The following is a 6,122-nucleotide window of genomic DNA, read 5'->3' on the forward strand; positions in this document are numbered from 1 at the left end:
ATAACTCAGCAAATAGCTTATAGTTTTTCATTCTCTCCTTAGCCTTTATACTTCTGTTCATGTTGTCTCCTTATCTAGAATACCTCTCTCTCTGCCCTGCCTGCTCTTCAAGCCACTCCTTCCTATGTTCACTTAATCTGGCATATCTCTACTAGCATGCTAAAATTTAACTCAAGGATTGCCTTATCTAGGGCCTCTTCCTTGTTTCACACCATGGCAGACCTCAGCTGCCTACCCATATCCTCTCTTCTTTCCACTTAACAACACTCTGATATTTTTAATGGTGCCATGCATCAGAGATGGCAGGGGCCTCTTCCTGGACCTAGGGACTGAATCTTGACTGATTTAAGCCAATTGTAATAATTCTGTTTCCCTTGCTAGTGACTGTGTTAGAAATAATCATGTGGTATAATTCTAATTACTAACACAGGGGAAATCTACTGGGAGGTTCTGGGAAAGTGTTTCTTACCTTAAAAAGGAAGCTTAGCTTTCTGCCTGTGGACGCCACCGAGGAAGCATCGTTAAAGTCTGTCATCCCACTGCCCTCATGTCTAAGTCAGAGTCTCCAAAAGAGCCCGAACAGCTGCAGAAGCTCTTCATTGGAGGGCTGAGCTCTGAAACCACTGATGAGAGCCTGAGGAGCCGTTTTGAGCAGTGGGGAACGCTCATGGACTGTGTGGTCATGAGAGATCCAAACATCAAGCGCTCCAGGGGCTTTGGGTTTGTCACATATGCCACTGTGGAGGAAGTGGATGCGCCATGAATGCAAGGCTACACAAGGTGGATGAAAGAGTTGTGGAACCAAAGAGACCTATCTCAAGAGAAGATTGTCAAAGATCAGGTGCCCACTTAACTGTGAAATAGATATATGCTGGCGGTGTTAAAGAAGACACTGAAGAAATCCCCTAAGAAATTATTTTGAGTAGTATGGAAAAATTGAAGTGATTGAAATCATCACTGACCAAGGCAGTGGCAAGAAAAGGGGCTTTGCCTTTGCAACCTTTGACAACCATGAGTCTGTAGATAAGGTTGTCATTCAAAAATACCATACTGTGAATGACCACAGCTGTAAAGTTAGGAAAGCCCTGTCAAAGCAAGAGATGGCTGGTGCTTCATCCAGCCAAAGAAGTCAAAGTGGTTTTGGAAACTTTTGTGGTGGTTGTGGAGGTGGTTTTGGTCATGGAGGAAACTTCAGGGATTGTGGTGGCTTTGGTGGCAGCCGCAGTGTTGTTGGATATGGTGGCAGTGGGGATAGCTATAATGGATTTGGTAATGATGGAAGCAATTTTGGAGGTGGTAAAAGCTACAGTTATTTGGCAATTATAACAATCAGTCTTCAAATTTTGGACCCATGAAGGGAGGAAACTTTGCAAGCAGAAGCTCTGGCCCCTACGGCGGTGGAGGCCAATTATGTGCCAAACCACGAAACCAAGGTGGATATGGCCATTCTAGTAGCAGTAGTAGCTATGGCAGTGTCAGAAGAGGAGAGCTAGAGAAGTGACAAGGAAGCTGCAGGTTACAGCACATTGTGAACTCAGCCAAACACAGTGGTGGCAGGACCTAGCTGCTACAAAGAAGACGTGTTTTAAACAAATACTCATGTGTATGGGCAAAAAACTTGAGGACTGTGTTTGTGACTAATTGTATAACAGGTTATTTTAGTTTCTGTTGTGTGGAAAGTGTAAAGCTTTCCAACAAAGGGTTTTAATGTTTTTTTTCTTTTTTACATCCATGCTGTTGGTTGCTAAACGTAACAGTCTGATCATGGCACTGAATAAATGCATCTTTTTTCTTTTTTTCTTAGATTCTGATCCAGGTTCTCTCTGCCTCTTATTATCTGTAATTTCTTTTTTCTTTTTTCTTTTTTTTTTTTTTTGAGACAGAGTCTCACTCTGTCTCCCAGGCCTGGAGTGCAGTGGCATGATCTCAGTTCACTACAACCTCTGCCTCCCAGGTTCAAATGATTCTCCTGCCTCAGCCTCCCAAGTAGCTGGGATTACAGGTGCCTGCCACTGCACTTGGCTAATTTTTGTATTTTTAGTAGGGACGCAGTTTCACCATGTTGGCCAGGTTGGTCTTGAACTCCTGACCTCAAGTGATCCTCCCACCTCGGCCTCCCAAAGTGCTGGGATTACAGGCGTGAACCATCTCCCCTGGCTTGTTATCCGTAATTTCAAACATTATTTAATGTTACTTAGCCTTAGTTTCTTCATCTGCAGAAGGGGGAAAAAAGTTGTTTATCTCTCCATAGTGTTGTGGGGATTAAATGAGAAAATCTAAGCCCATTTTTGAGTACAGTGCTTGGTTCGTAATCACTGAAAGAGTGGCAGCCATTTCTTAAGAGATGTGAATTCCTGTACAAATAGCGCAGTACCCTTTAACCATGCCCACCCAAGCCCCTGCTACACTGAGTGCTGGCTGCTTAGTGCTCACTGCTACCCGCTTTCTCCAGAACATGGACTTGGCAGAGCACTGCCTTGGCCCACTTAGCCCCTACTTCCTCCTGCAGACAGCACACAGACAGCAACTGACTAACCCTTCATGCAAAAGACTGGGCCCTGGTCTCAAGGCAGAATGGGATTTGTGCTTCAGAGTACAGTCTTGGCTCACTGCAACCTCTACCTTCTGGGTTCAATCGATTCTCATCCCTCAGCCTCCCGAGTAGCTGGGATTACCGGTGCCCATCACAACACCCGGCTAATTTTCATATTTTTGGTACAGATGGGGTTTCACCATGTTGGTCAGGCTGGTCTAGAACTCCTGACCTCCAATGATCCACCCACCTTGGCCTCCCAAAGTGCTGGGATTACAGGCGTGAGCCACTGTGCCTGGCCGCAACAACTTGTGTCTTTTTAAGAATTTTTCATAATCCCAGTGCTTTGGGAAGCTGAGGCAGGAGGATTGCTTGAGGTCAGGACTTTGAGACCAGCCTGGGTGGCATAGTGAGACCCTGTCTTTACAAAAAAAAAAAAAAAAAAATATATATATATATATATAAAGAAAATTTTATTTCTTCCATGTTATCTAATTTGTTGACATACTGTTGTTTATGGTAGTCACCTATAACTCTTATGATTTCTATAAGATGATCGTTATGTTCCCTCTCTTATTGTTGATCGAAAATTTTTGAGTGTTTCCTCTCTCTTAATTTTTGGTCAGTGCATCTAAAATTCAATTTTCTTTATCTTTTCAAAGAACCAATTTTTGGCTTCTTTGATTGTTTTCCTTTTTTTTTTTTTTTTTTTTTTATTTTGCGCTCACCTTTAGCATTGTCTTTCTTCTGTTCGCTCCCAGTTTAATTTATTCTTCTTCTTCCAAGTGTTATTTTATTTTATTTTATTTTATTTTATTTTATTTTATTGAGATGGAGTCTCACTCTGTTGCCAGGCTGGAGTGCAGTGGTGCAACCCCAACTCACTGCAACCTCTGCCTCCCGGGTTCAAGCTATTCTCCTGCCTCAGCCTCCCAAGTAGCTGGGACTACAGGCTAATTTTTTTATTTTTAGTAGAGGGGGGTTTCCCATATTGGCCAGGCTGGTTTCGAACTCCTGACCTCAGGTGATCCACTTGTCTCGGCCTCCCAAAGTGCTGGGATTACAGGTGAGAGCCACCATGCCCGACCTTCTTCCAATGTCTTAAGCTGCAAGTTTAGGTTATTATTCTTCTTTGTTAATATAGATGTCTATGGCTTAAAATTTCCCTTTGAGTGTTGTGTTGGGGCTCAAAAACTGAGGCCCTAAAATGTGGTGCTTTGACATGCTGAACTGAAGAAGAAGCCTTATGGTCTCTCTCACCTTCCCCTACCACCTGCTTTCACAAAGCCTTGAGGAAGTTTTCTCCGAAGCTCGTTTGTCTGCCCCAAATCCTGACCAAGAACAACAATAACAAAAAACAATGGTTTTGGCTGGATGTGGTGGCTCGCACCTGTAATCCCAACACTTTGAGAGGCTAAGGTGAGAGGGATTGCTATAGCCCAGGAGTTCAAGACCAGCCCAAGCAACATAGTGAGACCCTGTCTCTACAAAAAAAGTTTTAAAATTAGTCAATGTGGTGGTGCACACCTGTGGTCTCAGCTACTTGGGAGGCTGAGGAGGGAGGATCACTTGAGTTCAGGGGGCCAAGGCTGCAGTTAGCTGTGTTCATGTGACTGCAATGTAGCCTGGGTGACAGAGTGAGACTCCATCTCAAACACACAAACAAACAAACAAACAAACAAACAAAAAACTAGTTTTTTCTTCTCCCCATAAGACCAAGGATGAAGGCAGATCTGAACCACTGACAATTCATTTCACAAGATAATGTCTTTCTCCCAGGGTCATTCAAATCCAAAGGAAATTATGTATCAGTTAATCTCTGTTCCTCTTTATTGCCCCTCAACAGAATTCTGCTTCTCCTCTCTCCCATAATCTGTTTTGCCAGGATCCAAGCCCCATTTGTTCTGTAACCTCGAAATGGTATATAAGCTTCTGAACTCTGTTGGTGAATGGGTGATCATCCTGTGGTTCTTTCTGTAAACATGTTAATACATTTGTATGCCTTTTCTCTAATTAATCTGCCTTTCGCGAGTTGACTTTTCAGCAAAACTTCATAGGGGAAAGGGAAGTTTTTCTCTTGGCTCCCACAATTGATTTAGCTGCATTGCATTAGTTTTGGTGTATTATGTCTTTTTGTTCATTCATTTTATTATCTAATTTTGCTTGTGGTTTCTTCTTTGTCTCATTGATTATTTAGTATATCTTCTGTAATTTTCGCATATTTATAAATTTGCCAATTTTTTTTTTCTATTACCAACTTCTAATTTCATTCCATTGTGGTCTGATAACATATATGATTCCAGTCCTATTCAATTTATTGGAATGTGTTTTATAACCTAACATGTGGTCTCCTCTGGAGAATGTTCTGTGTTTCAGGAGAATGTGTATTCTGCTGTTTTGGGGTGAAGTGTTGAATAGATGTCTCTCAGGTCTAGTTGGTTTACAGTGTTGCTCAAGTCTTCTGTTTTCTTGTTCGTCTTCTGCCTAATTGCTCTATGTAGTGCTGAAGGTGCAGTATTTGTCTCCAATTACCAGTGGTTGAGCAAAACACACTCTGTTTCTCTACACTTTCAGCCAACACTTTGGATACCAGATGTGCGAATTTTTTTTCTGCACCAAGCAGTTCTCCAACTCTCTGAACATCAATTGGGTGTCTTACAATTTAATTTAATTCTACTCTATATACTTGCAGTTAGCATCAGATTCCACAACTTGAGAGCTTACTCGCTATGAATTAAGGGCTCCCATGACCCACTTCTATGTTTGATAGAATGGCTTAGGGAAATACTTTACATTTACTGAACTCAGAGAAATGCTTTGCTTCCATTGACTGGTTTATTATAAAGGATAAAACTCAGGACCAATCAGATGGAAGAGATGCAAGGTGTAGGGGAGACGAACACTGAGTTTCCATGTTCTCTGGACAGGCCACCTCCAGCACCTCCCTGTGAAACTCATCAAATCTCCTTGTTCAAGAGTTGTTTTGTTGTTGTTGTTGCTGTTGTTGTTGAGACAGAGTCTCATTCTGTTGCCCAGGATGGAGTACAGTGGAAAAATCTTGGCTTCCTGCAACCTCTGTCTCCTGGGCTCAAGCGATCCTCTCACCTCAGCCTCCTGAGTAGCTGGGACTACAGGCATGCACTGCCATGCCTGGCTAATTTTTTGTATTTTTAGTACAGACAGGGTTTCACCATGTTGGCTAGGCTGGTCTGGAACTCCTGACCTCAAGTGATCCGCCCACCTCAGCCTTCCAAAATGCTGGGATTACAGGTGTGAGCCACCACACCCGGCCGTGTTCAAGAGTTTTTATATGCCCTTTCCATGATATATCCATTTTATCTTTTTATTTTTAACCCATTTGTATCTTTAATTCAAAAGTTTGCATCTGTAGACAGCATATGATAGGATCTTATTTTTTTAATCCAGTATGATAATTTCTTTTAGTTGGATTGTTTCATCATTTACATTTAATGTTATATTGATACATTTAAATTAATGTCTGTCATTTAACTTTTTGTTTTCTATATGTCTCATGACTGTTTTGTTCTTCTACCCTTTATTGCTTTCATTTGTACTAAGTGAATATTTT

The 6,122-nt window shown here is 41.9% G+C and overlaps 1 pseudogene; it reads left to right on the forward strand.

The window, feature by feature from the left end:
- The first annotated feature begins 547 nt into the window (after nucleotides 1–547).
- Nucleotides 548–1,865, forward strand: LOC103220510 (heterogeneous nuclear ribonucleoprotein A1 pseudogene; annotated as a pseudogene).
- The last annotated feature ends 4,257 nt before the right edge of the window (nucleotides 1,866–6,122 follow it).

This window comes from Chlorocebus sabaeus, chromosome 14 (genome assembly GCF_047675955.1).
Source record: "Chlorocebus sabaeus isolate Y175 chromosome 14, mChlSab1.0.hap1, whole genome shotgun sequence".
NCBI lineage: Eukaryota > Metazoa > Chordata > Mammalia > Primates > Cercopithecidae > Chlorocebus > Chlorocebus sabaeus.